Source organism: Chelonia mydas, chromosome 8, assembly GCF_015237465.2.
Source record: "Chelonia mydas isolate rCheMyd1 chromosome 8, rCheMyd1.pri.v2, whole genome shotgun sequence".
In the NCBI taxonomy this organism is placed as follows: Eukaryota; Metazoa; Chordata; order Testudines; family Cheloniidae; genus Chelonia; species Chelonia mydas.
In genome coordinates, this window is record NC_057854.1 from 59129934 (window position 1) to 59157152 (window position 27219).

General features: G+C 40.0%; 1 long non-coding RNA gene across 1 annotated transcript in view; it reads left to right on the forward strand.

The window, feature by feature from the left end:
- LOC122466799 overlaps positions 1 to 27219 on the forward strand; it is a 433007-nt gene that overhangs the window by 171283 nt on the left and 234505 nt on the right. The window contains exon 2 of the long non-coding RNA XR_006292620.1: positions 2385 to 2542. This is a non-coding gene — a long non-coding RNA (uncharacterized LOC122466799). The remainder of the gene's footprint in view (positions 1 to 2384; positions 2543 to 27219) is intronic.

A 27219-nucleotide genomic window follows, 5' to 3' on the forward strand; every position in this document is an offset into this window, starting at 1 on the left:
ATACTGAAATGGAACAATACCAAAAATATTGGAAACTTCCCATGAAATAAAATTCTGAAGAGAACTCCTTCATCTTGGGTTGATGAAGTAATATATATTTTTTAAAAATTGAAACAAAGTTGGTTTGAAATGAAAACCCGAAACAATCAGTTCTGAAAAGGGTTTCAACCTTATCAAAATGGGTTTTTCAGGGTTTTTTTTTAAACACATTTGCATCAATTTTTCATTTTTTCGTGAAATGTTTTTGCTTTTGACAAATTTTTTCAGGGGAAAAACATTTTGTCAGAAAATTTCCAACCAGCTCCAGTGAGTTCTGAAATGGGAGGGACCAATGACTGCACCATACCTTTAAGTGGAGACATATATGTCTGGCTGGCCAAATGAAGGCAACAATGCTTTATGGCTGGGTTGGAGGGAAAGAGAGGAAAACTGCTGCAGAAGGGGACAAGGAGCTAGCATGATGATGCTGACTCATCCCCTGGGAAGTGGATGGGCAGAAGGGTTTTAAAAGGGGCAGTCCTGTGTGAGAAGCCCCCTTTTATATGGAACAGGCTGAGGCAGCACCCCCCTCTCCTCTTTAGGTGATGAAATACCAGGTTGGTCAAGAACTGCTGTGGGCATTGCACTAGCCTCCCCTTTTTAGGGGGATAGGAAGGAATTTTTCCCTTACTACCAGATTGGCCTAAGTGAAGTTGGGTTTTTTTCGCCTTCTCCATAGTGGGCTCAGGAAGGGCTTTGTTCATGCACAGCATGAAGGGTGGTAGGCTATATGTCACAACTCATTATGTAAGAATGTGGCAGATGTCCAGTGCAGGTACTCCGGAGGGAAGGTATACAATGGTTTGGAAAAGGACTTAAAAAGGAGGTGTTCATTAGAGGAATAGAACAAGGGTGTGTGGGGACTCCTATGATTGGTACAGCAGGGAGCCAACCCCCTTTTCTTACAGCCCACCTTAACCCTTCTGGGAGGGTGATGATGGATAATAAGGTCCCAGCAATGGATTGGCTGTGGGGATCTGGGTGGAAAAAGAGGGGGAGCTGGCAGAAGCCCCCCAGCTAATTATGGAATGAACAAGGGGGTTACCTGCACTGTACACTTTTATCTGCCAGGTAGTCCCAGACATCTAATAATAAAGTTGCAGCCTAATTAAACCCACAATGTCTTCTGTCCTTTTTTGGTATAGCTGGATGATAGTGGTTCAATTGTTGTGCTGTTGCTTCCCAGGTCAATTCACTGTCAGAGTATGTTGTTGGTTGTTGTTAATTAATTAACTATATTATCATACTGCCTAGGAGCACCAGTCCTGCACCAGGACCCCATCATGCTAAGCAGTATATAAGCAAAGAACGAAAAGACAGTCCACTTTTTTTTATACTGTCTTGTTGTTTTGACAAAGTTGTGGCTACTGCTAAGAGTTCATGTAAAGAGTGTCAGAGAAGAAGGCAATAACAAGTTTGAATTGGTCCTACAAAACCAAGGAACTATGCTGCATATCCTTGAGCACCATCTACGAATACTTATCTATTAGCTATTTACATAAATACAGATATATGGTTCTCTTTTATACAGGTACTTGGCTATACTTTATAAAAACTTAGTCTTAATTGGTTTCTGAACTCAAAGTATAATTGTTTATTAGTAGGGGTATCTTCAACATTATAATTATTTAATAAACAGATTTTCTGAAGCGGCCTTTTTTAAGTGATAGACGAAAATGAGTCTGTTTTCTGTGGATAACGGAAACGAATTTGGATTTGAGTCTAAATGACAAGAATAAATACATACAGTAAAAAGGCTAACCCATATTTCCAAATTACAGATATCACTGAGTTTGTTAGTCTGTGTGAATCCTTCAGATCTAGTGAAATTAACTCTGCAGTTTAGTTGCAGGTGCTGGAAATGAACTAACCTGCGGAGGTTTCTTTAGAGTTTTGAGCTTGACAATCTAAGACTTCCAAGGAGAACTTCCTACTGCTGTTCCCAAGATGCTTCCTTACCCAATGAACTGCTGTACCCTCCTGAATCCAAAGCAAAGCATGAATGGGTTCCCCCAAGAAGCCCCAGCTCTTCATACTCCCCATGGATGCCTGAAATAAGAAAGTAAAATGAGGGTGCTCTTAGGGGGAAGGAGCAGCTGCTGGGAAGAAGCAAGGGAAGTAGGTTCACTGCTTTTCCAGTCCTGTCAACAATCTCAGTCCTGGTATGTTTTCTTTTGGTCATGTAGGCTCTTGTTGTGAAGAAATAAATTGATCTGGCCCTTGTTTGTAGGTGACATGCCAACCTGAAGTCATTAGGGGTCTGCTCTACTCTTGTTCATTGCTTAAGAGAGCTGCAGGGATCTTTGGGAGGTAAGAAACAGACTGTTTTCTTTTCCTTTCCTTAGCTCTGAAAAGGAAATACTAGATCTCCACAGAAGGAAAAGATTGGAAGGCTCATCTGGCCATGGGGAGAAGGAGGCTGAAGGGGGCAGAGCAGGTATTCTCTGGCATGGCCTCAGACAGTAAGGAGGTTTCACCCAGGAAGAGGAGATGAATCCAAGAGGTACTATAGATTTTTCATTCCTCCTCCCATGTTGGTTCAGGATGAGGAGTGTAAGGACTCCAGGATGAGGAGCGTAAGGACTCCAGGATTCACTGCGGGATGGGGAATCACAGCAGTTTCTGCTGGACTGAAGCAGAATGAGTGATGCTTCCCGTATAGACCAGAATGTGTAATACAACCAACTACTCTCACAAGTTGGTTCATGTTTTTAAGGTTTTCTCCACAATTATATTGGATAGAAACTTTTATTTTATTTTTGTCATGAAAGCTTAGGTTCTGCAGTAGTTGATGGCCTTTTTCATACGTACCTGGAAAGCGAAGGTGGGTGGGATGTTGAAAGGCTATTATAGGGTGACAGTGATTAACAGTTCTTTTGTCTATCATTTCCCAGTAGGAGGGGATAGACTGCCCTCCATAAAGGATTATTTTGCAGGAAAATATGACATTTTCTTTTTAGTCACTTAGAAGTTCTCTGTGCCCCTGTCCGTGACTATGATGTGAAGCAACTGTTAAACTGTCATGGGCCACACAAAGCTTTTTCCTTTCAGATAAGTTAATCACCACAATTATGTAACCCTTGTGAAAACTGAAGAAAAGCTAAACATTTTCTTCTTCACTTCGGCAACTGCTAGATTAAGCTGGGCCAAATTAATCCCTGGTGGAAATCCATTTCACTGGAAAAACACCCAGGATGCATTTAAGCCACTTTCTCTTCTCTGCTGAATCGTGGATGACCTGCTTGTCATATCACAAAATATCAAGTCACAGTAGTCAAATCCATGCAAGAATTTTTTGGGGCTTACCTTCAGAAAGTTTGCAGTAAAACTAAAGTTCACCCATGTTATGATTCTTTGCCCAGTATAATCAAATGTCACAGATTCCTTCTCCTTTCACTTTTGTTAGTGTTCTGTGAACTTCATGGTTAATTTGGGAAATGTTATTACTTTTTTAGCTAATTATTCAAGATACTTGCCTTGTATTTTAGATCAGAAACTGTTCAAATTCTAGAAAAAACCTAATATATATTAGGGCTGTCAAGCAATTAGAAAAATTAATTGTGATTAATTGTGCAATTTAAAAAATTAATTACGCGATTAATCGCTCAATTAAAAAAATAATTCATGATTAATCGTGCTGCTAAACAATAATAGAGTACCATTTATTTAAATATTTTGGATGTTTTCTACTTTTTCATATATATTGATTTCAATTACAACACGGAATACCAAGTGTACAGTGCTCACTTTATATTTATTTTTGATTACAGATATTTGCTCTGTAAAAAAACAAAAGAAATAGTATTTTCAATTCACCTACTACATTTGTCCATGCTGATGATGGGTTCTGCTCGATAACGATCCAAAGCAATGCATGTTCATTTTCATCATCTGAGTCAGAGGCCACCAGCAGAAGGTTGATTTTCTTTTTTGGTGATTTGGGTTCTGTAGTTTCTGTATCAAAATGTTGCTCTTTTAAGACTTCTGAAAGCATGCTCCACACCTCATCTTTCTCAGATTTTGGAAGGCACTTCAGATTCTTAAATCTTGGATCGAGTGCTGTAGCTATCTTTAGAAATTTCACACTGGTACCTTCTTTGCATTTTGTCAAATTTGCAGTGAAAATGTGCTTAAAACAAGCATGTGCTGGGTCATCATCCGAGACTGCTATAACATGAAATATATGGCAGAATTCGGGTAAAAAAAAGCAGGAGACATACAATTCTCCCCCAAGGCATTCAGTCACAAATTTAATTAATGTATTATTTTTTTAATGAGCATCATCAGTATAGAAGCATGTCCTCTGGAACGATGGCTGAAGTAGGGTGACCAGATAGTAAGTGTGAAAAATCGGGACAGGGGGTAATTGGCAACTATTATAAGAAAAAGCCCCAAATATCAGGACTGTCCCTATAAAATCAGGACATCTGGTCACGCTAGGCTGAAGCATGAAGAGGCATATGAATCTTTAGCACATCTGGCACATAAATATCTTGCAACGCAGCTACAACAGTGCCATGCAAACATCTGTTCTCACTTCAGGTAATGTAACTGAGAAGTGGACAGCATTATCTCCTGTAAATATAAACAAACTTGTTTCTCTTAGCAATTGGCTGAACAAGAAGTAGGACTGAATGGACTTGTAGGCTCTAAAGTTTTACATTGTTTTGTTTTTGAGTGCAGTTATGTAACCCAAAAAACTACTTTTATAAGTTGCACTTTCATGATAAAGAGATTGCACTACAGTACTTGTATGAGATTCATTGAAAAATACTATTTCTTTTTTATCATTTTAAAAAATAATATAAAGTGAGTACTGTAGATTTTGTATTCTGTATTGTAATTGAAATCAATATATTTGAAAATGTAGAAAAACATCCACAATATTTAATAAATTCCAATTGGTGTTCTATTGTTTAACAGTGTGATTAATCACGATTAATTTTATAATCGCGATTAATTTTTTGAGTTAATCACATGAGTTAACTGTGATTGATCAACAGCCCTAGTATACACACACACACATATATAATATGAAATATTAACATATTCTTCTGTCCTTCGAAAATAGTAAAAAAGCAAACAAAATTATTTTACACTTTGAGCTGTATACCCTGGCTCTGCCAGAATAGATAATAGAATGAGTCCATATTTCCTCCAAATAGCTCATCTTGTCCTGAAACTGCGAGATACATTATTGAATGTGGCCCAATTATGTAAGTTTATTTTCAGTAAAGAACATTAATCACCAGCAATGCCAAAATTTGATATGTTTGGCGATTGTAGAATAACTTACATTTAAAAATTGGTTTAAGTGCTTGGGTTTAATAAAAAGCTTATGTATGGAACAATATGTCTATAAAACTAAACTGGCAGAACTGAACTGAGAAGCACATATTATAGCCTGAAAAGTTCTTTGAAAGTGATAATTTTGTTTCCTTTTTGGATGTGCAAAAGAGGTTAGAATGGGTCAAATTTCAGTTCTCAGACTTTGGGCAAGCACATTAATTAATACTTTGGACTTTGATCATATTTCAGAGATATCAAGATTGTTCCCTCTGAGCTCCTTAGGCTTAGTAATGTTTTTTTTAAAGAGAGAGTACACGTACTTTGCACTGGAACTTTTAACAGAGGCTCTTAAGGAACTCATCTCAAGAACTAAGGTGGGTAATTCAATCCATTTTATAGTATTTGCTGCCCTAGATACTAATCAAGTTTTAACCAGGAGGTATGTGGACATATATCCTGTTTAGAGCCAAACATGCCACTAAGTGTGTACAAACTTGGTTAAAAGTTGAGCTGTAGCTCACGAAAGCTTATGCTCAAATAAATGTGTTAGTCGCTAAGGTGCCACAAGTACTCCTTTTCTTTTTGCGGATACAGACTAACACGGCTGTTACTCTGAAATGTGTGGAAAGGGTGATTTATCTCCTTCAAGGAACCTTTTAGAAATTGTATGACGGAGTGCTGACATCTTCACCCGTCTCATGAGGTGAGACGTCTCAGTGGTACCAGATGACAGAATGAGGAGTAATGGTCTCAAGTTGCAGTGGGGGAGGTTTAGGTTGGGTGTTAGGAAAAACTTTTTCAGTAGGAGGTTGGTGAAGCACTGGAATGGGTTACCTAAGGAGGTGGTGGAAACTCCTTCCTTAGAGGTTTTTAAGGTCAGACTTGACAAAGCCTTGGCTGGGATGATTTAGTTGGGAATTGGTCCTGCTTTGAGCAGGGGGTTGGACTAGATGACCTCCTGAGGTCCCTTCCAACCCTCATATTCTATGATTCTATGAGCCATTGTAGGTTAGTCACATTGTTTTTTAATGCTTTCTGTCATGGTCCTTGAGTAAGCTGCTCCTTCTGAGACCTTTGTCTAGACCTCCAAGTGTACCCCTTTCAAGTGACAGGCCTGTACCTCCACTTCTCTTTGAGGTGAGACCTGTGATCCAATCATTCTCTAACTGAATCTCCGGCTTATACAGCTCCAACTAACCATAATACCTAACAGGCAATGGGCTTGACACCTACCAGATTTTTTTCCTGGGGATAATCCACTGAGCTTGTGGACGATAAGAGTATGCAGTGCCAGGGGTTCTGGAACAGGGCGGGAGGCGGGGGCCATGGCCCTCCCACTTTTTACTGGCAGTAAGGGCAAGCGACGGGGGAGAGGACAGAGAGAGGTGAGCAAAGGGTAGGTCCTTGAGGGAAGAGTTGGCTCAGGAGTGGGGTTTTGGGGGAAGAGGCAGTGTGAGGGCGGGGACTCGGTGGGATTGGCAGCACAAAGGTGGGGCCTTAGGGAGAAGGGGCAGTGTTAGGGCAGGGCCTCAGGGGTGGAGAAGCCCAGGGGCAGGGCCATGGTTCAGGCACCTGTGCCCTCCCACTTTTAGGGTGCTTCCGCTTCTCCTGTGTAGTGACAGAGAATCATAGAAATGTTAGGGCTGGAAGGCACCTTGTGAGGTGATGAAGTCCAGCCCCTTGTGCTGAGACAGGACCAAGTAAATCTAGACCATTCCTGACAAGTGTTTGTCCAACCTGTCTTAAACCTCCAATAATGGGGATTCCACAATCTCCCTTGGAAGCTGTGGTGTTGGCAAACAAGATAACCTGTGTATAACCCAGAACAATTTAAAAAGAGGCATTGCAATTGTAATCAAAATTACAATTATCAAAATTATCAAAATAATCCGTGATATATGGGTATCAAGGAAATGTTAATTAGGCTAGCAATCCCCAACTCATTCACTTTGTGTTGATAAGAATCAAAGAATGGTTGCTAAGTGTATTTGTCTGTGATTACCTATATCTTGTTAGAAGTTTAACATAGAAGCAGTTTCCTGAGATTTATTTGCCAAAAGGCACACAGCACTCAAAAACACAAAAATAAAAAAACAAAACTGATTGAACACAGACCTATACTCATACTACCTTACCTATATTTGGCATTCCCCTCAAGTCCGTAGACAGACACGGGTTAGCCTTGGTGTCCCCCAGTCTTTTGGACCAAATTAAAGCCTGCTTGCTGCAGACTCTGACAATCCATCAGTTTATGTCAGTCTGCTACAGCTGCTAGAGCTTCCCCACTCCCTCTCTCCAGAGCATACGTTTTAACTGATCGGGATGTCTTTTGATCTGCAGGTTCTTAGTCTTGGCAAAACCTGGCTATTGTGCCTGATATTTTTGTTGGGCTGCACCTTATGTAGGACACGGTTGCCTTCCATGCTCTGTTCCCTCAAGAGGCCCCATTTGATCTAACTTCATAACAAGTAATCCATCATAAACACACACAGGCATGCACAATATTCATAAAAACAACACAGATATGTCCCAGTTCTCCACATCCTCCTCATCCATATTTTTGCTTCTTTTGAAATATCCCCTGAACATCAGCACCAGCTATATTAGCCATAATTCTATTCGGTGTATATGCTGCCTCACTTGTAAAAATGAGATGGGATTTACATAACTGGTCAGCATTGGCTTAAACTGCACTCCCACTGAAGTCAGTGGGAATGTTACCACTGGCTTGAGCAGGAACAGAGTTATGTCAATGCCTAATTTCCTTTGGAAAATCCCACCCATGCTGACTAACAATGTTCAAATTCCCTATGTAGACTTACTGTATGTCCCAAGCCTTAGGAAATCTCAGAGATGTTTAAGAGCCCACAACAATGGTAACATTCCTCTCAGCACCAATCTAGAAAATGGACTCTTCTCTAGACCTTCTCCTCTGAAGCTGGCATGCTTTGAAGCTTTCTTGGCTCTTCTGGAGAGTTCAGCAGTTACAAATAGTAATATGTTGTGACTGCTCATTCCATGGACAGACCTTCATTTCTTATAAGCAAGGTTACTCTGGCAACTTACAACTGTGTTTAAAAAAATACATCATTTGTGTTTAAGCAATCAGAAAGAAAATTCCTTTTCTCCAAAGATAACTCCTCTTTATTGTAATATCATTTCTTAGTTCCCATGATGTTTCCCGCATGATTTTAATGAAAGTCCACTTTCATTTCCATTTCAAATATTTCTGCTTTAAAAAATATGGAGACAGAGTACATGGGCTCTGCAAATATAAATAATAGTACAAACCACTAAAACTAAAAGACATTATGTTGCTGCTAAATATTTAGGACCAGATTGTCAATGCCCTGCTTTCTGTTTTGTGATCAGTCTCCTGTCACAATCTAATGTTGCATAGGCCCTGATCGTGCAAGCTGTTCCCAGTGAGCAGAACACAGCATGCAAAAAATTCCATACATAAAATTGCAAATGAAAAGGCAAGCTAGATTTCAGTAAACCTGAAAACCAGGCCTTTTAATATAGTAAACTATTTTATATGGGATGCTATATTTAAAGCCACTTTGAGGATTTGGATGCTGTTAATGGGAATTAGGAAATCAGAATCCCTTAGGGGATTTGAAACTGTTAGCCATAAAACCCATGCATGTAGAAATAAGGGCCAGGATTTCACTAGCTCCCTCTCTCTGCAACAGAAAGGGGATGTGTCAGGGAGCCCATTACAACTCCCTGATTGTGTGCATAGTTCTGTGCCTGGGGACTGCTCTAATCTAGGCCAGTTTGTAATGATCTCCCAGGAACCATCAACCCTCTAAGGTTAGTCAGAGTTCAGCACACTTTAGCTGCACCCCAGCATAGTTCTTATATGTCCTCAGTGTTTCCCCCATGCATGGTCTGGGAGGCAGTGGCATTGGAGTAGGCCATACCAGTCCCCTGTCAAGTGAGGACTATCCTATGGCCTGAGGAATCCTCAAAAGAAGACGTTTCTCTCCCCTGCGTACCACCAGAGTACAGGGTAGAATCTGCCCGAAAGATTAAATCCCCTCAAAATTACTTTCTTTCCTTTCAATTGGCCTTTCCAGATTTTCCAGGTTCCCCCAATCTTTATGTAATTGATCCAAATTCTCTAAAATCTTTTCCTTCAGATAGGCAGCCTTGCTTTTCCCACAAAGAAATAAGATCCCAAATCTACATCTTTGGTTCATTAGTACTTCTAAGAATTTACACTATCAAGCCATTATGTCCAGATAAACTCGGGATTTGTAACAAGGCTTCCAGTGCACAATTGATGATTTGCAGCATGTGCAATGATATGGAGACACAAATGTGCACGATCACATTCTATTGCTATCATAAGAGACTATGTTTGAAAAGGGGTATATATAACAAAATCAACGTTCTTCTCACATTTTCTCTTGGGTTAGTCAGATAAATAGCACTATTTTCATATAAAGTTACAGATTAGTCCCCTTGCATCGAATATATTCTGCATGATTAAACATGATTCACTGTTGTTGTTGTATTTGTTTTGTTTTATTTTAGCCATAAGTAAGTAAGGTATTTATGCTGAGACTTCAGGTAAACACACTGGTTTCAAAATTAGCAAGTTTTCCCTTAAGACACCTGCCTACTTATTGCTAGTTTGGTTTTCCAGTCAGTTTGTGCACCTCTAGCATTTCTTCCCGGCAATTGCTAGTTTGGTTTTCCAGTCAGTTTGTGCACCTCTAGCATTTCTTCCCGGCAATGTTCTCGGCAGCACTTCTGGTGTCCCCATCTCTCCCCCGGCCCTTTGTTGTAGACAAAAAGATGGGATTGAAACCCCTGGTGCTTCATATGCTCAGTTTTAGATAGAATGATAGTAAAGGGTAGTGGATATAAATAATACATGTAAAATATAGGTTTTGCATAATCAGGTGTATAATTTATAGATACCGTTTCCTTAAATGAGAGTAATCAAGAGTATAGTTCAGTGCATCATTAAAATAACTACTGTAGATTTAATAATACGGCACATCAGCTGAGAATATGATTTGAGATAAAGACGCTTGGTTTTTTTCCTAAGGCCATAAAATATATGCTGTTAATGAGAACTTCTTAACGAGTTCACATTTGCAATGCAGCAGTGAATGACTAACTATAGCAGAAATGTTCACAAGATGTCAATTTTCTTCTTGACCTTTCAGATTTTCACCAGAGTTGTTAGTAATATGTTCTTGGTTTTAGTCACATGGTGAAAAAGAAGCAGCTATTGTATGATACTATCAGATAATACTGGTAGTTAGCACTATTGCTGATAGCAGATGTATCCTTCACATCTTGCATTCATATCTTTGTCTGTTCATTGTATTCTCAGAATAAAGGAATTCATTTTAGCATTCCTTGACTCCTAGACAGATCCATTATATCAGCTCACATTGTGAAAATGCATTAAAAAGTTAATTGTCTGTCACAAAGCAGCAAAAGTGAGGAACTTCATAGTTAAGCCAGAAATGTACTACTTGTTTTTTTAATATCTAAGCATAAAGGAGCACATTTAGGATGTTGTTTAGGATCATGCCTATTGTGTCTAAATATTGGAACAAAAATAGGAAGATTGTTTTCTATTTACTGGGATGCTGTGCATTTTCTTTGCTATTTTGTATCAGAATTTTAATGTAATTTCTTTGTGTTTATAGATTATTTTTAAAAAAATACAAATTCAAGATTTGTGATTTAAAGTGTTGTGATTGGCTTGCTGGAGAAAGAGAAAATGCTATCCCAATGAAAGCCATAAAAAACCTGACTATAGTCAAGTGACTCATAGACTTTAAGGTCAGAAGGGACCATTATGATCATCTAGTCTGACCTCATGCACAACACAGGCCACAGAATCTCACCCACCCACTCCTGTAACAGTCCCTTGACTCATGTCTGAGCTATTGAAGTCCTCCACCCATGGTTTAAAGACTTCAAGGTGCAGAGAATCCTCCAGCAAGTGATTTGTGCCCCACGCTGCAGAGGAAGGCGAAAACCTCTAGGACCTCTACCAATCTGCCTTGGAGGAAAATTCCTTCCTGACCCCAAATATGGCGATCAGCTGAACCCTGAGCATGTGGGCAAGACTCACCAGCTAGACACCCAGGAAAGAATTCTCTGTAGTAACTCAGATCCTACCCTATCTAGTGTCCTATCACAGGAGATAGGGCATATTTACCACTAATAGTCAAAGATCAATTAATTACCAAAATTAGGCTATCCCATCATACCATCCTCTCCATAAACTTATCAAGCTTAGTCTTGAAGCCAGATATGTCTTTTGCCTCCACTGCTCCCCTTGGAAGGCTATTCCAGAATATGCCTCCATGCTCTCTTCCTTAAATGCTACAATAGCAGCAAAGGGGCACAAGAAGGGATAAGAAAGGACCCAGTATTCACCAAGGGTAGTGATGCTTCTGCTGCATAGTGCTCCCTCTCTGGGACCAGACAGAAACACCACACTGCATGGCAGAGGGTACATGTATTTGGGAGTGTGTATCCTGGGATGAGTGCGGAGCAGAAGAAAAACCTGTCTGTGTGGCATAACTTTTTCAACTACAGATAAAGTTCCACAGGAATTTCCAGCTGCAGGTTGGCAATTCATAAGATAACTAATAGTAGTCAGGCCAGATCTTTGAGGTAGATTTGCTCCTATGAGTGCAGGGCCTGCAGTTGTCCCTGATCCTTGCATGGTTTGCCTAATTTCATAGAATCATAGAATGTCAGGGTTGGAAGGGACCTCAGGAGGTCATCTAGTCCAACCCCCTGCTCAAAGCAGGACTAATCCCCAACTAAATCATCCCAGCCAGGGCTTTGTCAAGCCTGACCTTAAAGACCTCAAAGGAAGGAGATTTCACCACCTCCCTAGGTAGCCCATTCCAGTGCTTCACCACCCTCCTAGTGAAAAAGTTTTTCCTAATATCCAACCTAAACCTCCCCCACTGCAACTTGAGACCATTCCTCCTTGTTCTGTCATCTGCTACCACTGAGAACAGTCTAGATCCATCCTCTTTGGAACCCCCTTTCAGGTAGTGGAAAGCAGCTTTCAAATCCCCCCTCATTCTTCTCTTCTGCAGGCTCTTTGTATCCTCCCCTCAGTCCTCCTGTGCACACTTGCAAGGGCATTTTATCTGAAGTTCTCTAATGTTTTAAGAGTCTTTTTAGCATAGGCAGTCATCCTTTGATAATTATAATATACATTTTATATATAGGTGCCTATGTCCAAAGGTCTGTATCTGCCCTTATAAATACAAGAAAACAAACAGATTGCAAACAAAACCAATGAACTCACTAAAAATAAGTACATCAGTCTCTGGAGGCAGAGAGTTAAATCAAACAGTAAAGCAGACAATAAAGAAGTTTTGAGTGATGCCCTGAATGGAGGCTCCAGAGAAGATACACTGAGTGGCACAGCATTCACTATCTGTCTTATTAAAATACAGTCTTGCTGTTTTAAAATTTAAAAAAAAAAATGAAGATTTGTTCCAAGAGAAAGACCGTGTCAAAGGGTCAAGTTCTTCCAGGTGTAGCCATACTGGCTGCAGGAGTTTAACTGAGTGCAGAATTTGACTGAAAGAATGGGACCAGGGAAAAGCCATCTAGTCAGCAACAACACTAACCAATGGTAGAGCAGGGAGAGGCAACTGCTTGCTTGAGTGAATTCATTCACTGGCAATACACTCATTAACACTTGAAACATTTTCCGTGAATTCTGTCCTTCGTCCTAAACATTGCACATCTCAGCTGCAGTAGTGCTTGGTAATCCTGTACATGCTATTGTTGGGGATGCTGCCACAAACAGATGGCAGTGAGCTGTGTGCTGGAACAGCTGCTGCTTTTTATTTTCAATTAGTTTTAAAAGAAGCTAAGTATGTATTCATTTTAATGGCAACACAAGGTATGGTAGTTTGGTAATATGGTTTGCTTTGGAAGTGCAGCTCCTCAGGGGCTAAAGCAAGCAGCTGTGTGCTCTCTGAGAAGCAAATTAATTTGTTTTGGGAAGTTCAGTAGCATCATTGTTTAGTAGTAGATGCACTGGAGACCAATTTCATTTCACTCCACATTCATAACAAGCTATGTTGTCACCTGTACTAAGATATGAGCCAAGTTAAAGCAACCTCTATGCCCATATCCTCTAACTTCTTCTGAAGGCAAAGTGGGTGCCAGTTTATTCTGTGATCTCTGGGAATATTTGCTACTCTCTCATGTAAGAATAATGCTCAAAGTAAAGTTTTGTTAAACTATATTTGAAATGAAATTATGCCCCATCTTTCCTCGATCTTCCTCCCCCACATCCTCATTTTCAATTACATCAGCTTCTATACTGATGTCCTGTCTGACCTTCTTAACTTCAACTCATCACTTGGACCTTCAACCCTGGATCAAATCTCCCACTATAGTAGTTTGCTCCATGAAAGTAGTCCCATTGAAATGAGTGGAATCACCTTTGTGTATACCTGTCTTTGTTACAGATAAACAGGACTTGTGTTCATATTGTAAATGAAAGTAATAGGTAAGAGGTATAGCTATACCAATGTAGATATACCCCAGCCTCCTAATATGAGGCAGGGCCAAGTACACATAGATTATCCCTGACAGGTGTCTGTCCAACCGGTCCTTAAAGACTTCCAGTGACAGGGATTCCACAACTTCTTTTGGAAGCCTAGTCTAGTGCTTAACTGTCCTATTAGTTAGAACAGTGGTCTCCAACCTTTTTATGCACAAGATCACAGGAACATGTTGGCTGCTTCCAGGAGTGGTGTGGGGCTGGGGCTGGCAGGGAGCCTGTCTTAGTGGCAGCCCCTGCTACACCGCTGGACTTTTAGCAGCTGGAGATCACGACCAACTGGAAGAGTCTCCAGGATCGACCAGTCAATCGCTATCTACAGGTAGGTGACCACTGAGTTAGAAAGTTTTTCCTAGTTGCTAACCTAAATCTCCCTTGCTGCAGATTAAGCTAATTACTGCCTGTCCTTCCTTCAGTGGACATAGAGAACAATTTCTGACTGTGTTCTTTGTAACAGCCTTTAACATACAGTAGAACCTCATACACCAGAGTTATGGACTGACCGGTCAACCGGACACCAGAGGGAACCAGAAGTAACCAATCAGGCAGCAGCAGAGACAAAAGCAAGTACTGTACTGTGCCTATAATGCATCTTAAAGGTAGGCACATCTGGGCTGCCTGTTCCCATCCCCACCCCCTACTTGCTCAGCGTGGGGCATCCACTTACAGTAGGAGGTGATGAATGCTCTTTTCCTGTCTCCCTCCCTACTGGCTGGGAGGGGGATAAGCTTGCAGGCTCAGAACCCAGGAAAGAAACTTCGCAAGCAGCTACTGAAACCTGGCCTGGAGCGTAAGCTGCTGGATCCAGAGCCCAAGTTCCTGCCTGCAGGCTGCATTCTGGAGGAGCAGCTCAGTTTTAAAGGACCACAGCCTGCACCGTGCACCCACTGACACTGCAGTGCCCCAGGGTGCCTCACTCACCACCCTTGCAGCCAGGGGGCCAGAACCAGCTGCCTGTCCCGTCCCCCCACCCCCACACACACATTGGGCAGCCAATGTAGATCTGTGAGCACCTGCTCCAAGCAGTCCGCCCTGAGGAGCATCCCATAACAGTTTGTTCAGAGTTACAAACAACCTCCATTCCCATGGTGTCCGTAACTCTGAGGTTCTACTGCTGGGATTGGCAACCTTTGGCACGCGGCCCATCAGGGAAAGCCGCTGGCAGACCGGGACGGTTTGTTTACCTGCAGAGTCCACAGGTTCGGCCTATCGCAGCTCCCACTGGTCGCAGTTCGCTGCTCCAGGCCAATGGGGGCTGCAGGAAGCGGTGCCCAGCACATCCCTCGGCCCGTGCCGCTTCCCGCAGGCCCCATTGGCTTGGATCAGCAAACTGCAACCATTGGGAGCTGCAATCAGCCAAACCTGCGGTGCTACAGGTAAACAAACCATCCCGGCCTGCCAGCTGCTTTCCCTGATGGGCCGCGTGCCAAAGGTTGCCGATCCCTGTTCTACTGTATTTGGAGACAGGTATTGGGTCACTCTTCAGTCTCCTTTCCTCAAGACTAAACATGCCCAGTTCTTTTAACTTTACCTCAGAGGTCATGTTTTCTAAACCTTTGATCATTTTTGTTGCTGTCCTCTGGACTCCCTCAAACTTGTCCATCTCTTTGCTAAAGTATGGTGCCCAAAACTGGACAAGTGGAGGGCCTTGGCTTTATCATGGCCATTAATGGCTTTGAAAGTTTACTTTGTGTGTTTGATGCCAGCATCAGAAAGATCATAGATGAAAGAAAGAGGAGGGATCAACATACACTGTGTGAAACAGAATAAGCAGGAGTAGTTGGTTTGAGCTGCTGCTGGATAGACTTAGGGTCAGAGACACCTGCTGTCTCAATGTCACTTCCTGCCTGATGGAATGCCATAAGTACTGAGTAGGTATCTGATTAGAACATTTCCCCCCAGTCGGTGTTTAAAATGATAGCTACTGCTCTACACCAAGGGTCACAAGCTTTTCAGCTTGTTTGCAGGATAAAGAAAGTATAAAGCGTTGCTGAGATCTGTTGCCCCTATAGGCATGTTTTAATGCTAGCAAGCTGACATCAGCTGAAGACAAAGAGAGGACCCTTTGAATACACTTCTGTTGTATTGGTTGGATCCTCAAGGAATATTTTCTTTTGCAATTCTTTTCTTCAAATTCTTACTGAAGACGTAAGTTTCCTTCTTACTTTCTCATATTTCTTTAAGTGAGCTACTTATCTGCTGTTAGATTTTTCCCTTCCCCAGATTATTTGAATTATTATAAAAACCAGATAGTTTCCAAAATGTGACGACCATCTTCTAATTGGGATTAGAGTTGATGGGCAGATGCACTGAATGATAGTGATAACACAGGTACTGCTCTTCCCATTTAAGACCCAGTCATTCTCAGAAGAAACTTTTGCGGTAGTACTGGGTGGAATTAAGGAACCGACTAATTCTGTGTTACTTGATTGGTTCGTAGCTCCTGCTGTCTTGCTGGTATTAGGTAGTGTCAAATGTACCAAGTTCAGGAAAACATACCACATGACAATGGAGTTTGGGGGTGGGGGGAAAGAGACATTCTACTGCAGTGAACTGAGTGCACTTATAGTAATAAGGTAATAACATAACTTGAGCAATTGTTCCATCTTATGGTATTGGCAATGGCACCATTCATCATATAACAGAATAGAAAAAGGAAGCAAGTTTTATATACCATGGCATCTTCTATAGACATATTATTCTAAAGTGATTTACTCCGTAAGTCAGTGAATAATGTTTCCTATGTGGTGCAAACTACAACAAGAGGGAGCTATTCCTCCTCTGCTTTAGTATTAAGTATTAACAAGCTCTCATGCTGCTGATCTCACTGTATTAGGTAACAAAGGGAGAAACATGTCTGATTCCTTCTCTGTCCAATCAACATATTGAATCCTGAAGCCACTGCTCACTGTTTACTCAGGCCTTACTCAAGAAATCTACCATCAGCCAGTGGGAGTTCTGCCTAATTAAAGATGGAGTAAAAACTAAGCAGTGGCTCAGTTTGTCCCATTGATTATAATTCTTATCTGGGGGGACAGAAGGGAGAAAAGCAATTTCAAGTAGCTGATAATCACTCCTAGGTACGTGAGAGAGGATCAAACCAAGTGACCACCTGACCTCTAAAATAGTCTATTGTGTCTAAGTATTTCAAGTTTCAAGATAGTCACAGCTTCTATAGGTCCCAAAAGAGTTATAAACAACAAAGGGTGATGAGGATGGATGGGTGGAAATCTTGAGTTTTGAATGTTCTTGCTTCTATTGGTTCTACAGTTGGTCAATGATCAATATTAACAATTTATTTCTCTTTTTTTAAACCAACGGAGTGACACTGTTTTAGAATAACTGAAGCACTTAACAATCTTCAATTATCATCTAATGTTGGAAGAATTTGTTTTGCTTAATTTTGAATCCATTTGAACATCTTAGGTTTATGGATATATGAATATATATGGAAACAAATTCAGCAAAAAGGAACAGAGAAAAGAATCATCTGATGATCTTAAAAATGCAGTATAGGTTGAAAATATCAGCCATGTATCAGTTTAATGCAGATTATAATAGGAAAACATTAGATTATTTGTCTTCACCTTTCTCATTTTCCCCTCTTTCTCATGTTCTCTGTTTCTCTTCCCCCTATTTGAATGTTTTTCTTCCCTTATGTCTCCACGCCCCCTTCCACCTTCTCACTTGATCCCATTTGTCTTTCCTCTGTTTTACTTTCTCACAACTTTCAGATTCAGGTTCTGGTCAGGATATTGGCAATCCCTCCCCCCTTGAATATATTTTGTCTTAAAAGCTTTTTCTCAGCCCTATTTTAAAGCAGTTTTAACCACTGGCAGCAGAATGCTTTTCCAGTTGAGAGGGCTGCTTCCAAAACTTACTCTGTAAGGGGTCGAGGAGCATGTACTGAGAAAATGGTTAATTTGGAGGCCTATGATTGTCCTCTTTCTGGTTTACTTTATTCCATCACCAGTGTTAATCAGGTTCTTTACTGCCCTTAGGACTCAGGGATAGCTCAACACTGCATGCTCTTTACAAGTAGATGGGCAAATTGATAGGATTAGAACTGAAGAACTGCTAATCTAAAGGCCAGAGTTCCGCCATCAGAGAGATGCTATAGGATTATCTCAGTACACTCACGTAGTTGGTGTCAAGCTATCAATCACTGAATCAGTCATTGGCACACACAAAAATTGGAGCTGAATTCAGGTTTAGTTAGATGTAAAATATTGGTCATACAAAATGCTGTGTTTAATGGGAATTGAAGTAACCATTTTTCAACAAGTAGATTGCAGTTAATGGCAATTGTTTTATTTAATTTTTTGCTTAAGCGAATTTAATTGTATTATTAATTCCTAATTTTTCAAATCATTCCAGTAAATGTACCAACTCTTTATTGCTTGATATTGCAAATAAGTCTATAATGAATTCAAAGGCTTAAAACTTCACTTCAAATGAGTAAGCATATTGTACTTAGTTTGCTGAAAGCATAATAATTACTTAGAATATATTTATCAATGGTAATATAATACTGTATCTCTACAATTCAGCTAAATTTCACCTTATTCAATCTTTCAATAAATCCGTCATTAATGATAATAAGTGTATGACTTAGAGAGATCTGTTAAAGTATTTCTGCATGCTAGATCTTTTCTTTTTTTCATTTTCTCTTTTAAAAAATAAAGCAAATTCATTCTTGGTGAGAGATGAAAAATTAAGAGCCCCAGCCGCTGAAGTACTCTCTATATATTCACATTAAAAAAATCATTAAGATGAAGGTAAGGTTTCAGTGGACATCAGTGGTATAATATCTAGCTCTTTCATCAGCAGATTTCACAGTGCTTAACAAAGGAGATATCATTCTAGCTGGGGAAACTGAGGCACAGATAGGCAAAGACTGGATTCTAAGTATTTCATATTTAACAAAAAAAAATAGAAACCTATGAAATCTAGAGGTCAGATTAATCTTACAAGGAATCCAAGCTTTGGAAGTATGACAGTTCACAATGGAAGAAGTAAGACTACCTTAACTTATCTCCTGTAGAAATACCAGCTTTCTGTCTTCCTTCACATGTAGAGTATTGTAAATGTGCACTCCATATCATTGGTTTTATAGTTTGTTTCATATACGTTTCTAACATGGAATGTGATAATTAGTCACCGCATGAACTTTTGCTCTTTTCATAGATTCGAAGGTCAGAAGGGAACATTGTGATCATATAGTCTGACTTACTGTATAATTCAGGCCATAGAACTTCCTCAAACTAATTTCTAGAGTATACCTTTTAGAAGAAAAAAAACATTCAACCTTGATTTAAAAATTGCCAGTGATGGAGAATCTGCCACGATCCTTAGTAAATAATTCCAATGATTAATTACCCTCCCTGGAAAAAAACAAAACACCAAACTATCAGTTAGTTGGTTTTTAATCCGTTTAATGTGTGCCATGTTAATTTTAGATTATAGGGTTTTATTCAGAATCTCGTGTAGTACCAAATCAAATGCCATACAGAAATCTAAGCATAGTACGTCAACACTATTATCTGTATCAGCCAAAAATTCTAATCTCATCAAAAACAGATTTCACATTAATTTGACTGCCTCTATTTGTGATGAACCCATGTTAATTTGCATTAATTATATTACCCTCCTTTAATTCTTTATTAATTCAATCATCTATCAGTTGTGCTATTATCTTGTTCAGGATCAATGTCAGACTGACAGGTCTATAATTGTCGGGTCATCCAATTTACCCTTTTTAAATATTGGCACAACGTTACCTTTCTTCCAGTCTTCTGGAACTTCCCCCGTGTTCCAAAACGTCTTGAAAATTAGCATTAGTGGTCCAGCAAGCTCCTTAGCCAGCTCTTTTAAAACTACTGGATGCAAGTTATCCAGACCTGCTGGCTGACTTTACTAGCTGCTGCTTAACATCCTCCAGAGATACTAGTGGAATGGAAATAGTCATATCATATGATAATACTATATCATCTATATAATTCATGTAAGTGCTCTAATTTTATGATCCAAGAATATGAGGTTTGTTTATGAAGATATGCTAGCTCTTTATCTAACACCTGTGTAATTAAGTGGCACATGGAATCTTAGGGCCTGTTCCCTTTGTGATGCAGAACATGTCTTATGAATTGCTGAGTGTCTTTAGGACCTAACAACAGTGGGCCCATAATGGGCAGCAGGGAATGATGGCCATCAGTATCCTACTTATCTAATTACGAATTTGTAAAATGTATTAATGGTCATTCGTGTGGCCATAAAGAAAGCTGTGAAGAGGCACAACCTCTGTACATTTAACATGAAGGCACTAACATTTGTGTGGTGACTGATAAAGTGAGACTATTTGCTTTGGATGGATAAGATTGTATAAGTTTCTGACTTTCTGAGGACAATGTGATGGAGGCAGAGTTAATGTAGATTGGCTACCTCAACCCTGAATTTCCATATTTTCCTGTAAATTCTTCCTTTACTCTGAGTTTCTCGATATTTAATGTGCTTTTTAAACTATATGTTCTAGAAAAGTAATATGCACTCTCCCACTGACATGTACCTTCAATCTTACCTTCACCTTAAAAGTTTTTTTTTCTTTTTTTCAAACAATAAAAATAGTAATAATAATGGGAGAATGGAGAAAAGGGCAAAGGAGAATTATGAAGCTTTTCCAATCCTACACTTTTTTGTTTGTTTTCATTTAGCCTTTTATTTACTGTTAACACATCCTGGTAAAATTATCATAACCACGTACACTGACTTTGGACTTTCCCCCACTTTTACCCTTCCCCCCCACACACTTAAAAATCTCCCCTGTAACTATTAGATTGAGCTAAACAAAGAATTTTAAAAATTAAGAAACCAAACTATCAAACACAAAACAACCTCCCCAAATCTCTTCTGTACTCAATGTCATCATAATAGCCAACGTTCACTATTCATATTTTAAAATCTATCTGCATACAAAGGAATTATATCCATTACTTCATTGGCAAAGATACATGCAAAAATATTAATATTTCAGTACTACAAGAGTTAGAGGCAGTTGGATTTTGGCTAAATTTCCCACTTCTCTCTCCCTCTCTCTTATTCCATGAGTATTTAGGGATGTTCTGCCCCAGAATGATTTAAGGTAGGATTTCCCAAACTGCTCAGCATTGGAATAACTCTGCCCCCCACTTCAATTTAATGGGAGTTCAAAGAGGTTAAGCCAAGACATTGTTTAAACTGTTCTGTACAGGAAAAATTTAAATCCAACATTCTATCTCTACCCTGTGCCATAGGTGAATTTCAACAGAGTCCTGATCAGCCAGTAGCACTGTAGGAAGCTGTAGCTTCTTTCTGTAAACCCTAGGAAGATCAAGTCCTAGAAAGCTTCTGGTGAACAAAATCCAGTTAACTTTGGGAGGCTCTTTGTGGTTCTCCCAATTCCTTCTTTGGTTCTTAGGTGGCGCTAATCAGTGGCCAACCATATAACTCTCAGGTGACCTCTTGGGAGCCCTTTATCTTTAGTGGCCTTTTCAGCCCCAAATTGACTCTGACACCCAACAATTAAGATTATGCTGATCTGGCTAGATGGGGTGCTAAAATCCTATTATAGCTTGAGAGAGGTCAAGGATTATCCCTGATGAGCCTCAAAAGACTTGGGGGACCCCAGTAGGCATCACATGCCTTCTGAGGGGGTCCAACAATCCTTCTAAATCTCAGTGAGAATTCTTCACTCCTATTGACTTCAGGAGATCCATAGTAAATGGTGGGGAAAGACCCACTCACCTTCTCCTCCCAAGCCCCCTGAGTCCTGACTTATCTCTGGTACCTAATATTCTGATTAAAAGGGGTTCTCTTTTATTTTGCTCTTCTCTTCTGTCTCATCCCCACAGCAATGTTTTAGTTCTTTCCCTTTAATTTCACACTCCACTGCCCTTGGTTTTTATTTTTCCTAAGTTGCTAATCATTCAGCCCCAAAACAACTTATACTCATGCCCTTTACCCTGAAACTTTTCAAAACACTTGAAAACCTGATTACTAGAGTGAAAAAGCCTTAAACCACCTTTCCTTTGTCATGTTTCCCTCTACTTACTTTCTCAAAATGCTGTCTGGGGTTTAAAAGTCCTGAACTCTGAGACAGAAAAACAAGGAATCACAGTGCCTCTAGGAACAAAAAGCTTCTATTCTAACACTTTGTTACCTCTCTTGTTTCATAACTCTTTAGTTGATGCACATTCCAGCTTTACCCAGGTCACATCTATGAGTTGTAAGGTTTCTATTTGTTTTTCTTAAAAACAAAACAAAACAAAAAAAAAACCTTACAGGGATGCATTGTATTTAATACTAGAATCCATGCATTTGTTACGCCTAAACAAGTAAAGTGGTAGCCATTAGACTCTCGGTGTTTACTAATTATTACCATCCAGCCGTATATGCAATACCACAGCTCTATTCTAAGCAAAGCTGGGATATTTCAGAAGGCACTGTAGTAACTTTAAAAATACTTAAATAGTGTTTGCAGCATAGAAGCACAGACAGTGTAAGAGAAATCTGTAACTAGCCAGTACTCCAGCATGTTATGACTCTAAACCACAACTCCCTCTAGAAGTATGAGTTTGAGGGCCATTGAACTCTGAATTTTCGCTGTGAATCACAACTGCATTCTTGTGCTCATCATTTCTCAGTGATCTCAGTATTCCTTTACTTCTGTTTGTGACTTGTCAAAAGTAATGGCTTGTATACAATGGATGTAGAGAACGCTGCCTGGGCAGATGAGAAATATAGTTGAGAGAGGTTTGATGACATATTTCCACAATGTACTTTTCTTAAGATGCATTGGTATGGTCCATTTACATGTGCTGTATTTTTACTATTAGATTTGGAATATACTTCTGGAAAATTAAGAGCTTAAGGTGCTGTGTGGTGAATGTACTAAAGATTGTAAACCATGCACAAGCACCCTGAGAAAGAGAACACTCAAAGCCCTTACACTTTACTCTGTCACATGGCATGAAGCACACCAGTGTGTGAGAGAGGAAGGAGAGGTCCTTTAACTGCAGTACTGAAGAAGTGGAGGTTAATGTTGAGTCAGCAGACAATGATTCAGAGAACACTAGTCTGGCTGATACCACAGAATTCATCACCAGTTACAAACACAGACTAAGGATGCAATGCTTCTTACATAGCTGGTTTCAGCTAACATAATGATTCATAGCCCACCCCACCGGTGACACACATAAAAGTTTCTTCTGCCTACCAGGACCATAAATTAGTTGACTCTGAAACAATAGCAAGGGGAAGGGAATAGAATCTAAACTGATTAATAAAGCAAACTACAGTACTCAGGAATAAGGCACATTTATTTAAATTGCAATAGTAACCTCAGAAACAATCAAGATACTTTGCTATGCACTGTAGTCCTTGCCCCCAACGAGCTTAATTTATTCTTTTCCTTGACAACACATACTACATCAACATTATTGCTTGAGTTGGAGGCCAAGAGAGACAGAGAGAAACCAGCTGGTACACTTTTCAGCAACAGTACAATGCCAGGTACTCATCCTGAATCTCTTTCTTTCTCTCCTATACTTCATGTACATTTCTGTTCTATTGATTGAGATTTGGATGGTTTTCCCGAGCATGCGATTCATTTTCACAGAAGTGGGTGGGAGTGGTCCTATCTGTTTTTAATCAATTCATAGGGTGACCATACATCCCGTTTTGGCCGGGACCGTCCCTTTTTTAAGCCCTGTCCTGACATTTTTTCAAAAGTGGGTATTTCTTCCATTTGCTCTTGTCAACAGCAAATGGGACAAATGCCCACTTTTGACAAAATAGTGGGGTGCAGAGGAACGTGCGGGAGGAGGGAAGTGACAATGTCATCCCAGCATGGGAGGGAGGCAGGGCTCTGGTGAGGGGCAGGCAGAGCTTAGGTGAGCAGTGACACCAGCCCCAGTCTCACACGGGGAGAGGGGCTCGGACAAGCAGCTCAGGTGGGGATGGGGGTGGGCGGCTCGGGTCAGCTCCAGGAGGGGGTGGGGGGAAGGGCTTGGGCTAGCCCCATGAGGTGTCCCATTTTCCCTTTGGGAAATATGGTCACCCTATCAATTCATTGTATTATTTAGTCTTCCATTTACGGTATGTCAACACACTTTTAATAGGTATGTATGTGGGGACTTGGTGAGAGACACATTGGGCTGGCTCCCTCAATTTAGGTTTTTGCTGCATATGAATGCAAATTTGCTACATCATGACTCTTTATCCTATAACCTGCTGTTCAAGCTGTGGTGCTGCTTTGTGATTGGTCACAAAGGTCACTTTTTGTTTCTGTTTGCTGAGTAGATGAGCTTAACTGATTATTAGGCTTCTTGGATCACTATTCACAGAAAGAGAATATTAAATTATTTTCCATAAGTATTTGAGTGCACAAGTGAGATCCCCTTCAATAGTGTGAAATTTCATGAAAACAACACAAAAGGGACAAGAATACAGCAAACACACAAATCTGTTTAAAATTAGCACAAATATTTGTGTAAACATTTTTCTAGCCTTTATCCATTTACACCCGAGAACAATATGAAATATGTTGTTCATTGGAATAAGGAGAAAAGAATTGCAAGTTTGTATTGACATTACATCTTCGATTTACTGTCAATGCAAGAGTTAGAGCCCACAGGTCAATATTTATTGACAGTGTTGAAATCAATGTCCGGAGTAATGACTAAAGGAGTTAGCTATCACTGTCCAGATTCTTTTTTGATCTTTGCTTTAAAAATATAGTAAAAGCAGAAATATGAACTGCACAAATAGATCATTTCTAAAATTTAAGATGCATAGATTGATCTAGGAGAATATCCACTTTATGCAAGCCTTTTCCTGTAGCTGCCTCATCAGTTCATTTTAATAATGCCATAGTAGGCAATCAATGTGTTGTCTCCATGTTAATGGATATGAAACTTGTCCCACCTCCAAAACACGTAGATAAGGCTTTATGGTCTAGGATTTATTGTGAAAATTGCAGTAAAAGTATTGATGTTCCCATCAGTTTGGGTCTCAGCCTATAATTAATAGCTTGTTTCCTTCCTTTTAAATGGAGGCAATCAAGTTCTAAGCTAATTAGGTATGGGAAAGCCATAAATTACATTTCAAGTTAGGGAAAAAATTGGCTTTGAAACAAATGACATTCAGAAGTTTTGAAAAAGAATATACATTAATGAAACGTGATGTGACATTTAGAAATCCTCTTATTTTAGGATATAAAATATATTGTTTATTTTTTCTAAAACCAATATTATATTGTAGAAGCCATGATTCATTTGTGGTCAGAGCTGTCTTTAACTAAGTGCAGCAGTCTCTCGATAATCACAGCTAGCAGTTATAGTGAATTCTCTGTTATGAGCCCACAGTTACAGGTGTTACACAAGTAATGCATTAGTTGCAACTGCAACACTTTAATATATCACTATACTCTCAAGCAGGATGTTTTGTTAATATACTGTGGTCAGCATTAATGAACACTTTTCAATTTCTAGCAGGAATTTTAGCAAACCAGTACTTTTCTTTCCTTGTGTTTATTGATCAGTTCTTTGCTTCTTTAAAAAAAGGATGTTCTTTGCTTCTGTTGAAATGATTCAACAGATATTAAAGATGAACAGTGAAGCAAAAACAAAGTCATAACTTACATTATGATGTACAAATATGCCATCCTAAGTTTTTAAAAGAACATTTAGATTCTTTTTTATATTGTTTTCATTCCAGCAGTACCTAGCGTCCCCAATCACAATTGGGTCTCCATTGTGGTACACTCTGTGTATAGGCATAATCAGAGAGACAGACTTTGCTCCAAAGAATTGCCAATCTAAAGAAGCAGAGTGGATGGCGGGTGGGGGGAGGAACTGAGGCAGAAACCGGTGAAATGTCTCACCCAAGGTCTCAAAGCAGGCGAGTTGCATAGCTGGGACCGGAATCTACGCCTCCTGTTTCCCAGTCCAGTGCTCTATCCACCAGACATAGTGCATCTCTGAGGTCTTTGGCAAGAGTTCTGGAGGACCTGAATAGTAATGGCACACAAGACTGTTACTAAACTTTTTGCTTCCACATCTCCAACCGCAGTTGCAGGGAAGGGAAGTTGAAACACAGATTCCTGCCTCACTTTACATCATTGTTCAGGTTCTCAGAAGAAGGAAATTATCTGCTCCAGCAAAGAGAGAAAAGTAGGGAGCTGATATTTCTAATACAAAAAGAATCTGGTATAAATTATTTTTATGATGTATTTATGCACCATAAACAAGCCACAAGGGGAAGTGTGGACATAAAATGTATGACAACACTAAAATGGAAACAGAAAATCACATGAAAGTGCTGAATTAATGGAATGGACCATGTGGAGAATGGACTGGGGGGACAAGTATTGACTTTTGGTGTAGAGGGTGAGGGATGGACCAAATAATGGATTTTGGTAGGGCAGTAGGGATCAGGATAAGGGAATGGATTGTATAAAGAAAACAATGGGAAAGAAAAAGGGGCTAATATAGCTAGGGAGCAGGAATAATGGTTTTAATAAAAGCAGTAAGTGGATCTTTTGGGACCATGGGCTAGCGAGAGAGGAGGGAGGGAATGAGGGAGACATTTGGAAATGGAAAGAACAATGTGAAGGATATGTAGTTTTGTTTTTTAAAAGAGGGAAAGAATGAGAGAACATATAGGAAAGGTACCACAGGAATACAGGGAAAGGTGTATGTGTATGTGAGAGAGAAAAACATTTATCTGCCTTTAAAATTAGGTTTATAATGTAGAGCAGCTTCCACCTCACCATAGTGTTATTCGATGTCTGTGTATGTATGTGTTTGTGTAGTGTCACATCCTGGCCCAGTCCCCCTGTCTGGATAGACACAAGTCTATGGTGAGTAGACCCAAACACTGGATCCCAAGTACTTTCTGTTCCTAGCTTTGGGTCTCTTAAGGCACACTCGCAGGTACAAATGTTGGGATGTGGGGCTCTGCAGCCCAATCACCTTAGTCCCCAAGGTCAGTGCCTCAGTCTCCTGAGCCCTCTGAACTCCACTGCACTATGGGCATTCTGAGCTTCTTGATGAACCTGTTTGAGATACAATCTGGCTGGCAAGCAAGGACCCCAGGCTTCGCAAAGGAATTTCTTAATGATAGCCACTCTTACTCTTAAGACGACACTAGAGTGTTATAGATCTTTGAAAAATAACAAACAGTTCTGAGAAGCCCCTCATCCTAGTCTGATCTCATCCTTTCTGTGAGACGGAAGTCTTGACCATGTTATAGACCAGGCAGAGTCCCTCCTGCCT